Source organism: Chenopodium album, chromosome 6, assembly GCF_948465745.1.
Source record: "Chenopodium album chromosome 6, dcCheAlbu1.1, whole genome shotgun sequence".
Taxonomy (NCBI): Eukaryota; Viridiplantae; Streptophyta; class Magnoliopsida; order Caryophyllales; family Amaranthaceae; genus Chenopodium; species Chenopodium album.
This window is the reverse complement of record NC_137839.1, coordinates 31,658,400-31,671,308: the sequence shown is the minus strand read 5'-3', so window position 1 is coordinate 31,671,308 and position 12,909 is coordinate 31,658,400. Positions and strand designations below refer to the sequence as shown.

The window sequence follows — 12,909 nt, the reverse complement described above, 5'->3', positions numbered from 1 at the left end:
CCCGTGATTTAGACTCCATTTTTTCTTGTGTGAGTTGTATTTTCTTGGAAAAGTAAGGTTACCAAAAGCTAACCTAGGGTATGGGGCTAGGCAAGTAAAGGAAATGTACTACCATGTACAGGTAAGACAAAATCATGTACTACCATCCCTAAAAGGAGTTAACCTTTTGTATTACTTTTACTTTTTTAAAGAGTAGAGTAATGGTTAAAGATATTTTGATTTGTACATGAGGGTTTGATATTATGTACGGACTATGAAATTTATGAAGGGTTAATTCAAATTTTGGTTTAATTAAATTAAATAAAAAATTAATAAATATTTTCCTTAATTTTTGTAAAAATTTTATGTATACAGTTTATTAGTTTTCCAAATGGTATTTTTCAAATACAAAAAAAGGTTACATTACATTCCTAGAATCAATATTTCTAAGTGAATAAGGATGTAAGTTTACAATTTGTTTTTTTTATTATTATTTTCAATTTTTTTAAGTTATTTAGTACAACTAATCTTTTCGGATATTGCAGGGTCTGTACTAAACATTTACGTGAAAACTGTGTGGGTAAGCATAAAAGTAGCCAATTTAAAAAGGAAGTGTATTTGGCTTGATTTCGTCAAAAATTTTATGTTAATGAAGACATTGCGCCACCTGACTTGATTTTGTAATTTGGGTCTAAATAGATGAAAGTCCTGTGCACATGGGTAAGAGTTCCAGTCCAAAGGATAAAGCATATCATCGTTGGGGGTTTAAGAATAAAGCATATCAAGCGCATGAGTCAAATAATGTATTTCTTTAGATGCTTATATTTTTAAGAAAAATTTGTACATTCAATCTTAAGTTTATAAATTAAAAATTATTTTGAGATTGACACATAGTATAGATTTAGAGTACTGTGTGTACAAATTGTCAATTTAATGAATATCTTTTTCTAAAAGTCATTACTTCCTAAATTAATTAACACACTTAAGAAAATCTTTTTCTAAAACTCATTACTTCCTAATTTCTAAAACTCATTACTTCCTAAATTAATCTACACACTAATGTTGTGATAATTTAAATACAATCCGTATATTCGGAAAATACAATTAACATAACCATAAATAAATGGTGATACACTTATTATAAACCTAAAATAATTTATCAAACATCAGGTGATACTTAGCATAATACATTTAGGCGTAAAATCAGCCATGCCGATTTAGGACCTAAATGTTACTAATAAGGGGGACTCGATCAAACCTATAATATTGTTAAGTTTTATGGATTTAACAGAGACATTTATAGCCTTTAACAAGTTTAAGTGTGTAGATTATGGTTTAAAGTTTGGAAAGCAAGATATAAACTATATTAATATGTACTTATATTAGTCAAGGACTCTGAAACCATTATTTCATTGATAGTCAACTTTGTAATATTGTAGTAATAAAAACCTATAAAGCACTACTTTCTTGCATAGTACATTATGGAAAATGGTTTAATATTCCGCAAGATTGTTCCCGCGCAGGATGATTTTTAACCTATTAGTCACACTATAAATACCATTGACCCAAGGTTGTACGTGCAATGGCCATTACTAATTCATTTGTTCTTGTTGGTTCATTCTCTAACCATGCAAAAAACGTTCCACCCTTAATATTGCCAAGAAATTCAAACGTAGTAGAGGTTTGTTGAGAACCACTCTCAACAGATAAGCACAAAAAGTATTGAAAATGTCTGCACCTCGTTACCGAAAGGTGAAAACTAAATTTCCTTTCTCCAAGACATACATCCCAAACTTTGTGAAACATAATGGTGAATCATCTTCTTACTATGTACCTGTTACTAGGGAGGATGTGTTAGTTCCTCACCCACCTTCTCCTGATCACAACCCTCAAGTGAACCAGGTTCATCCTAACCAGCCAGAGGTTGTTCGCCCTGTTGTAGGGCAGGTTCCTGTGAACAACCTCCCTGCAGTTGAAAAGCCAGTTGATGTTTAACCTCTTGGGGTTGGACCTGCTATTTTCCAGCCATCAAACAACCCCGTGGAGATAATCATGTTCCACCCGGTGGTGTGGAACAGCAGCCAGAAGTGGTGGACTTGAACGCTGCTGAACCGCCTCCACCTCCCTCTCTCCCTCCTGATGTAGTTGTCTACTCTGTAATTTTTAGGGGTCGTACCCCGGGCGACGTGGGCATGTTGTACAACATTCGATGCAACCAGACATTTGAGGATCTCGTGAATGACTACGCTTCGAAGCTGGACTTGCAGCCACATCGTATCACAATATGGAAGGATGGTGAGTGCATACTCCCTGAGTCCTTTGCTGAAGATGTCGGAGTGCAATCTAGAGATGCGTTCTATGTGGTTGGTCGGGTATGATCTTTACAAACTTTGATGCATTATATATAAATATTGGCTTTGTAGATAGTGTGCATGCTTTAGATAGTGTGCATGTTTGTATTTGGTGCTTGGAGTACAATTCTTATATAATTGTTCATATATTTCCCACAATACTTACATCATAAATCATGTTAATTGCAACATTTAGTAAAGTTATTATGCAATTTTTAAGGGAGAAAAGTTTTGGTTGTTTCGTTTAGAAAAATTATTTTCCAAATGGCAATTTGTTCAAGGTTTTAGTTTGATTTTGCAAACTGTAGACAAGTTGATAGACTGTTGATATTGTGCGTTAAATAGTTATGTTATCATTTAGTATTAGAAATATTGAACTAATGTAATTACTTGTTAGTTGTACTTTTTTCCTAGTAATAAATAGTTTGTGATTTTATAACCTTTATATTTGGTGCGCATAAAAGTATGTTTAAAACAAAGATTTTATTAAACTTTATGTTAATGCTTAAAATATGTTCAACACATTATTACTTCTCTGCGTAACAAAACAAGTAATATATTATATTAAAATTTGTCTAATTAAAAGAGATAGTATGCTAATTCCATATGATTATTAATTCCTTTATTAATTCCATATGATTATTGTGTTTAACTCTATATTGGTCTATGGGCTGGCCCAATTGTAAGTGTAGCTCATACCTTTTATTGATTCTAGGATACGTAGCCCAAACATGGTTTTTACCAATATTTAAAACTCTAGTGTGAGCGAAATAGTCTTTTACTGTGTCTTGGTATAGGGCTGGCCCAATTGTTAATGAATAGTTGGGCAGTAGGGCTGGCCTAATTGTTAATGAATAGTTGTTGGCAGTAGGGCTGGCCCAATTGTTGATGAATAGTTGTTGGTAATAGGGCTGGCCCAATTTTTAATGAAGAGTTGTTGGCAGTAGGGCTGGCCCAATTGTTAATGAAGAGTTGTTGGCAGTGTTTGTATGCAATTAATTAAGAAAAACACTATTGTAATGGCCAAGCTGGTGTAATCAACACCAATACTAGGATTAAGCGCTTCTACATCAAAAACACCGGGCACCGTCGCAAGTTCAAACTTCTAGTTTAGAGCAGACTTGACACCCCCTTATGCAGGCTGTACCATATTTGGGCGAAGGAGGTGAAAGCTGATCTCACTAATCTCATGTTTATGCATGAAGATGTGGTACTGACCACGGTGGACACTGTTCGAGAATTGGGAATTCTGAATGGGGACAAGATTGTGGCGATTCCGAAGTACGATGCCTGAAGGATTAAAGTAGACCACCGCAAATTTGTTTTGATGGTTCGCTTTTGTAATCGTTGTTACAGCTATATATGGAACATTTTGTAGTGTTATTATTGTACTAAAGCAAACACTAACTCCTATATTTTGCTTATGTCCACCATGGTATGCACCATCAGCTATAGGTAATAGTCCAATCATTTGCGGGTGGGATGTTTAGTTTAATTTTAACTGGTCATTGTCTCTTTGTTAGTCGTTTGTTAGTCGTTTATCCCGACTTGTTCAATGTAATATAAATGTGTTGTGTTACGTACTCGTGTTTATCTTATCTCTTGATGGTTTTGCAAAAGATATGATGATTTTATCCTTCATTTGGTCAAAGTGTAGGCCAAGTACATTGTAGGCCCAGTTTTTTAAAATGCACCATGTTTTGGCCCAAATATCGTGTAATTGCCAGTGATGTTATCAAAAAATGGGCCGACGTCCAAACATATGAGGCCTAATCATTCAAATAACCCAAAATACTGAGTACAAGACTTGTTACAATTTGGTTGATACTTGCATATGAACCTATGACAAATTGACCCAATTTGCATATCACATATGAATGACACTTTGACCCAATTTGCATATAAAAAATCTTATCATAAAGATTTTGCATAGATAATTAAGGTGACAACCGTAATTACTTTCACACTGAACACAATAGCATGCATAAAACTTTAAGACATCAATTAGTTTCTATTTCACCTAGGAATTATATGTTGACTTTGTTTCCCAAATAAAAAAAAATACCGAATAATTTTATTTTGACTATATACGGATTTCCATTGTCTATATAATTTAATGAGTGCTAAATATAAGAAGAGGGAAAACCTGAATTTCATTTGCTGCTATTTTTTGTTCCTGTATGCGCTCTTGCTTCTTAACATTTTTAAGCGTACATTCTGTGTAATACCAATCTGAAATGCATGTATATATACATACATTAGATAAAAGAACATAAGAAGCCTTAGTATAGATGATCTTATTAAACTTATAATGTAAATTCTTCTAATGTAAATTTCGTCGAACAATTTAGGATTAACTATATAAGCTGCAAAATTAAATTTAACCTCCTAAGCCTTTCAGGGCAGAGTCGGCTGCATCCTTAGGGAGGCTTACCCCTTCGGTTGATTGCGGTGCAACAGTTCTTGTTGGATGCATCCATATTCTTTGATATTACCCAAGATTTGACTAATCTTTTCACTAATGATATATATATATATATATATATATATATATATATATATATATATATATATATATATATATATATATATTATAAAACGACAAAAAGGATTAAAAAAATATTAAATATGAAACAATGTATGACATGATGTCTATTACAATAAGAAACTCGATATACTTACATTTTCATAAATGAATATGTACTTCAAGGCTAAGGAATGTAATATACTCGTATTAATTTATGCAAGTGAATTTATAAGTATAATGTTATCTGATGTTGTCACCTAATCTATTTATAATATGGCTATATATGTTACACTAATTATGAACATCCTGGCTTAACAAAGTGCAAGAGAGAAAAGTATATGTGTTAGGCCTGGCCCATGACCAAACTGTATTCATCTTAACAAACCCATTACACTAACAGTCAGGTAATTCATGCACAAAACCCTCATATTAATATTTTAACCCAGTTGATAAAAATGGTGCTGGTGTTGTAATCGCAAATAATTACCAAATTTTAAGTAAATCTATATAATTACCAAACTGTGAATCAGATAAGGCATCAAATTTGTTGCCACATGCAGATTCCGCCTCGTTATTTGCGGCATGAAACTTGAACCGTAATACATATTCAAATTTGTCCCCCTTAGGAGACTCATAAATAATTCCTGCACCACAGCCGTTTTTTGTTGAGCTCCCGTCTACATACACTTTCCAAACCTGATCAGGGTTATCCGGTGGAACCTTCTATGTCATTTCAACAATGAAATCGAAAAACGTCCGACCTTTCACTGCCTTTCTTGGTTTGTAAGCGATTTTAAGGCTTTGCATTTCAAAAGCCCATTTTAACATTCTACCGAATGACTCCAAGGTAGAAAGTGGCCGCTTGAGGGGTTGATCGGTGTAGATCACCACCGGATATGCCAAGAAGTATGGTTTTAGCTTATTGAATGTCATATACAAAACAAGGCCAAATTTTTCAACCATGGGGTACTGGAGTTCAGCATTTCTGAGTACATGGAAAATGAAATAGACCGGGAGCTGCATGCCGTCTCTCTCAGCAAGGAGAACAGCACTGAGGGCATGGTGTGAGACGGCTAGGTACACATGTACAACGTCTCTTTGGGCAAAGGGCTAACAAGCCTTGGCAAAGAGTGCAAGCGTTCTTTCAATTTCTGAAAGGCCGCCTCAGCATCATCCCTCCATTAAAACCTAGTCTTCTTCCTAATTGATTGGAAGAAGTAAAGGAATTTGTCAATTGACCGGATGAGGAATCTCTCCGATGCCGCCAGGAAACCGGTTAGTCTATGTACTTCTTTGACAGTGCGGGGTAACTTCATGTCAATCATCGCCTTTATCTTCTTGGGGTTAACCTCTATCCCCCTTTGATCAATCAGGAATCCAAGAAACTTCCCAGACTCAAACCAAAGACGCATTTCTTAGGGTTTAACATGACCTTATGCCGCCTTAGTGTGGTGAAGGTTTCTCGGAGATCAGCAAGGTGATCCGTCTGCTACTTGGATTTGACTATCATGTCATCAATCTACGCCTTTACATTCCTCCCAATTTGATTAATGAAGACTGTATTAATCATCCGTTGCAAAGTAGCAGGCCATTCTTCAAGCCAAACGGCATCACAAGTTAGCAGAATAACCCTTGATTAGTGAAAAAGGCCGTGTTTTATTGATCTTTTTTCCACAGGGGTATCTGATGGAAGCCGGAATAGGCATTTATAAAGCTCATCAAGGCATGACTGGCTATAAAATCGACCAGGCTGTCGATCTTTGGGAGCGGATAATTGTCCTTTGGACATGCTTTGTTGAGGTATGTGTAATACACACACATACGTCAGGTACCATTCGGCTTCTTTACAAGCAAAACATTCGCAACCCAATTGGGGAAGTTACATGGCCGAATGAACCCAGCATCAAGCTGCTTTTTACTTCGGCAGCTGCCGCCTGACTTCTTTACTTGTCGTGATTTCTTTTCTTTTGGCGGATAGACTTCTTTTTTGGATCCACGACAAGTTTGTGGACAGCGAGATCCGGATTGACGCCTGGCATCTCTTCCACTTCAAAGGCAAAAATGTCTTTGAATTCTTTCAGCAGAAATCTACACCCAACTTAGCATAAGCAGTCGTCCCCACCTTAACAGTATGCTCTGGACGGCTGTCATCCAAAGGTATATCAATGGACTTGACGGCTGAGAGATAGCACTCACGGGCCGGCTTCTGATCCCCATTCAGGGAACCAACAAAACCGTCATCCTTCTCATACTTTATCAGCATGAGGGAAGGAATGATTACCGCCTTGGCCTCGTTGAGAGTTGGACGGAATAAAATGATGTTATAGCCGGTCAACTCCTCAACTACCAAGAAATTAAGGACCAGTTGTCGCCCTTCTCCTTTTTCTCCCAACCGGATGGGTAGATCAATCCTACCGACTGGGTACACCATCCCCCCTCCAAAGCCAACTAGGGGGTGGTTTACCGGGTGCATGCTACTGAGCTTGTACTTCAGCTTCTGCAAGCACCTCTGACTGATGATATTCGACGAGCTGCCGGTGTCAATAAGGATTCTCTAAACCAACTGATTGGCGACCTTACATTCAATGACAATCGGGTCGTCATGTGGGCGTCGGACGCTGCCCCTGTCCTTCTCAGTGATCAGAACGTCTGGGAAGGTGGAGCGCAGACGCCTACTCATCATCATCCTTGTCCATCTTTTGAAGATGGCTCTTGGTGCCCCGGATGGTTGGGCCACCGCATGAGAACCTGCTTGTTATGGTGTAGACCGACTATTTGTCATTGTCCGAGCTACTAGCAGGCTAGGGAGTCTTAGACGACTACCCCGGGTTCTTCTTATTAGTCCCTTTGGACTTAGAGATGTAGGACATTAACATCCCCTTGTCAGCCAGACAATCCAACGCCCGTTGAAGGCTGAAGTAGTCGTTGGTGCCATGGTCAACTTCCTTATGGTATTGCCAGAATTTATTCTTGTTCCTTGATTGAATGGAACTTTTCATTGGATTCGTCTTCTCAAGAGATAGCCTGTCTTTAATCTCCATGCGGATGGAGTTGCAGTCCTTGTTAAACTTGTACTTGGGGACGTACGGTTTAAACCCTTTCTTTCTCTTCTAGGACGGCTGGTCAAAATCACCCACCGCCTAGACTTCTTTTCTCTTCTTGCTCTCTTCTTTTTTTCTTTGTCAGCTGAGTAGACCGGCTGTCTTTTTGTTTGTTAGACTTCTTAGAGTATGACTGGCTGCCGGGCGAACAAAGGTCGATTGCTTGAATATAGCTTTTCGCCTCCCTCAGGGCCGCCTACAGGGTGAATGCCCCTTTTTTGACAAGGTCGAACTTAAAAGTCGACCCGTCTCTCAGACCCTTAAAAAAGTCTGTGAAAGCTACTTTGTCAGACAGTCCCTGAATCTGAATTCTTGTCAGATTGAAACGCCTGACGTAGGAGCGTAAACCTTCTCTCTCTCCCTGCTTAATGGTGCTCAAGTCAAGACTTGTTTTCTTCGTAGGGATGTTCATTGAGAAGTTGGAAGCAAACAAGAAGGCAAGCTTCTTGAAGCTGTCAATAGAACCGGCTGGCAAGTTGCCAAACCATTGTTGGGCGATGCCATTCAATGTAGACGGGAAGCATCGACACCATGTAGCATCATCCAACCCCTGTAGATACATGAGGTTGGTGTATGCTATGAGGTGGTCTTCCGAGTTGGAGGTACCATCATAAGTACCTTTAAACACGTTTTTATCCTTGGCCGGCTGTGCCGTCTCGGTTATTTCCCTAGTGAACGCAAAAGGTTATTCACCAAGTCGGAGTAGACGGAGCTACCAGTCCAGTGGTTGGACATTGCTATATGCCGCCAAACCCCCAAAGAGGGCCGGTTGCATGAAGTGAGCAGAATATGGGCCATAGACCAAAGGCGGTACGTACGGTGCATTCCCAATCATCTGAGGGCCAGAGTGGACGATATTACCGCCTATATGACTCTCATGCAAGGATTGAGCATTTCCTGAAGATGTATTCTTGAAGCTGTTTTGAAAGCTCGAGGTAGAGGTTAACTCAAACAGCAGCCTGTCCCTGGATGGCTTTCTCCTCTCTGTGAGGAGTCTTCTTTGCCGACTCACCCTTACTTGGGTCAGCCCTGCCTTTGTTGATCATATCCTTGATCTCACCCTTGAAGCTGTTCATGAATTTCATGAGCTCATCTCGGGTGACTGGGGCTGATCCTCTGGTCGTCTGGGTTACCCCTTTTAGGCGCCCAAGGGGCCTTCTTGGACCCGCCTGCCTCGCATTTCGTTCCAGTTATTCTCTAGAGCGACGGTATTTGGAAATGAAGGAGCCATCCTCGACCATGTACGTTTCCACTTGGTCATCATCATCCTCATGGTCAGTGAAGACCTCCGGCTGATGTTCCGACTGAGGAATATTGAGATTACCCAGCTGACAAGCCGTTTGTTGGTTGGTAGAATCAGAAAGTGGTACAAACTCTTGAACCATCTTTGAGGTACTCTCCCCACAGACGGCGCCAAATGTTTTGGGTGTTTTTGTCCCCCGGGAGAGTTATGGCTTTAAGACTGATTCGGCTCGAGTTGTACCTGCAAAAACAACGGAGACTCCTGGTGGTAGGAGCTCCGCCTCCGAAGATCAAGTTAGAACTTGAATAAGAGGAAAAGGTGCGGAAATTTAGGTGGGATCTTCTCGGATTTCGAGATCAGGTGTTCTCTGATGAGAGAGAAAATGGATGTAATAAATGATTGAATGTGTCCCTAAAATGGGGAAATATCTCCCTATTTATAGGGTCACTCTGGAAAAGTACCCCTCCCTAGGTCACTCTGACCTAGGTTTTGTGGGCTGTGCCGTAATTGCGGCTTTCTCGGGAATTGGCCTTGAAGGCTACAATTCTTCTGATGTATCTGAGGCTGCCACGTGTCAACTTATGAGTGGCCTAAGATGACTTGTCCAGACTTGACACGTGGACCTCTCTGATTGATCCACATGTCTAGGGTATTTTTACCCTAAACATATAATATACAATAAGTGTTGTATAATGTAGACTTTTTGTAATTATATTAAAATACCATCAATCTAATGATAATAACTTTTTACAATTTTAGGTAAGTTAAACCCATTTGAGGTAACTTTTAATTTATATTGAGTTTGTTGTTTTTTTTAGTATGTATATTTCTACTAGAGAGATTTTACAAAGGTCAAAGGCTAATATGATCAATTAAGTTCATTTACGTGTGTTATGTCTGCAGTTTAAGGGTTTAATTTTATGTTTGAAAAATGATAACTTTTATAGTATGTAAGAGATAAGATTAATGATGATACACTCATGAAAATTCATTTATTTCAAAATTTTGTGTTACACATTTGGTGTGTTTTATTCAAACAACTAGGTTAGCACCCATGTGATGCACGGGTTTCACGGTAATTTATCTTCGGGTTTTTGTATTTTTTTTTTAAATGTTCATAATTTCACTTTAATTTACTTTAACTATGCTAACAACTCCTATAAAGGTTCCAACAACCAAATATCAATATAAATTATCAAAATAATAGGTACGTATTTTTAATTAATTACCTAAAATAATAGCTATTGCCTATTTTAAATTAATTAGCATTTTGTTTCAAAAAAATAAAAGCATTTGAGCGGAAAATTTTTTCATGAGATAGCACCACGTGTACAACTTTGGAAAAGATGGTGTGCGATGCACGATTAAACATTTTATAATCTAACATATAATTAAATTAATTTGTGAGAGTAAGGCGTGATTAGAACTTCCTTTTCGATTTAAGGGGTCATAACATTATTTTGCAAAATAACACCACAAAAAAAACGAAAAATGGATAATAACACCACAAAATTTAAAACTTTTATTATAACACCACATAAAACAAATAAAAAAAAAAAGCTAAATTTAGATTTTACCACCACTTAACGGATCTTTGGACGGAATCCGTTAATGGAACCTACTATGTACATTTGTCAATGGTACATTGGCTTTAAAAAAGGGTAATAAATTCCTAAAACGCTAACTCAACCACCACGGCACCACCCTACCACCTACAACATCAACCCACACTACTACAAAAACATGAATATAGAACGCCTAAAACTTGCTATATAGAACGCCTCAGAGGCGTTCTTCTGAGGGGGTGCCCTATAAAGTCTACAGAACGCCTCTTTGAGGCGTTCTATATCTAACACAATACAGAACGCCTATCTAAGATAGGCGCTTCATATTTAAGGTACAAAGTGAATAAATAACAAGGAAAAGAGAGCTGCCATCTTAGGAAAGGCGCTCTATAACTATATGAAAAGAGAGCGCCTATCACAGATAGGCGCTCTCTTTTCTTAATTTTTCTATTAAAAAAAATAAATTATTATTATTATTATTATTATTATTATTATAATAACAATAATAATAATAATAATAATAATAATAATAATAATAATAATAATAATAATAATAATAAATATGGAGTACACAATAAATAAAACACCGTACCAATAGGGCAATACATAGTATTAATTAAAATAGCAAATATTTGAGTTGCAATAACTAAATTACATTACAAATTCTTACAAGAAATTTACATAACAAATTCTCTAATACAACTAATACAAGTACGTTAAGCGGATTGTGTCAAGCTTTCTATTGTCAAGCAAATTTCCATGCTAATATCTGTAAAAACATGTAACAACAAATGATAAGACTATAATTGCAATGTAATTTAAAGTAAATTTTATACAACTTCAAATAAATATAGATCTTTATACAATTTTAATTAAGACATTTCCCACAAGAAATCAAAGTAAACCCAATTCATAATGTCACTCATATATGTTTAAACAAAACAATTAAAGAAACTAAATATAAAAAAAATGAAGAAATAGAAATTAACCAACCTGCCAAACAAAACAATCAAGACAGGGGAACGATTTGAAACAATTAAACCAGACAAATTGCTACTCCCCTCTTCACAGATCAAACAATCCAAGGATTAGAAGGTAAAATTATATAGCTGGACTGATTACAACAATTTCCCTGATGTAGTTCATCATGTTCTCGCTTCGACCTGAATATAACCCTTGAGGCCTTGATCTTTCTATGTTAGAAAAGATCCAGGAATATAATGCATAAACAGAAATCTACTTTACCTCAGATGCTTCTTTATTCTTTCATTTTTTCAATTATATTTTACAAAATTAGAATATTCAATCATTTCATTGAATCTAAGTATTATGCCAACATTCTAAATTGAATTTTACCCACAATTCGACCAATAACAAGCATGCAAACAACCATGAATCATCATATCATAAATTCACAATTATCTGAAAATTCAAATCAAGGATCTCTGAACCAAAAGCATAAATCAAACTGAATTTTCAAATTCAACCCCTACCATACACTTAACATATAATTAAAAACTATCAAAGTCAAATTCAACACGAAGTATCACAAAAATATAGTACCTAGAAACTTAAATCAACTTGAACAATCATCATCTACAACATTCAAACAGAAAAATCTTCCAAAATGATATTCGATGATAACAAAGAGAAACATCGATCTTACCTACCATCACATCATTACTGGCTAAGGAGGAGGATGCGAGGCTCCTTGTTCATCACTTCGCCATTGGCTAATTTGGAGTGCACGATTCGGTTCATCGGTTTGAAATTTCTAGAAGAGGATGAGAGGATCTAAAGAGGAAGAGAGGAGAAGGAGGCGAAAGAAAAAAAAATTTGAAGGGAATGAGATAGCAGCGGCGAAACTGATTCATCAAGGGGACTTAAGTTCTAGGGTTTTTGATCTTGTCGGTTTCTTTTAATTGTTATTTTTTTAAAAATTTTATTATTATTTTAAAAGAAATAGAGCGCCTAACTAAGATAGGCGCTCTATATTACAAAGTCATTTTTTATTAAAATAATAATAAATCATATAGAACAGTTAAGTGGGGAAGGCGCTCTATAAATTTTGACTTACAAAACGCCCATCTTACTTAGGCGACCTATAAAATACTAGAGATCGCCTATCCAACTTGACTGTTAT

At 36.8% G+C, this 12,909-nt stretch overlaps 1 long non-coding RNA gene across 1 annotated transcript; it reads right to left on the bottom strand.

Annotated features, from left to right (window-relative positions):
* Positions 1–11,345: 11,345 nt before the first annotated feature.
* Positions 11,346–12,668, bottom strand: LOC145634805 (uncharacterized). The gene is made up of 2 exons (XR_014113583.1): positions 12,433–12,668; positions 11,346–11,535 (listed from the first exon to the last, which is right to left on the bottom strand). It is a non-coding gene; the product is annotated as an uncharacterized LOC145634805 (long non-coding RNA).
* Positions 12,669–12,909: the final 241 nt, after the last annotated feature.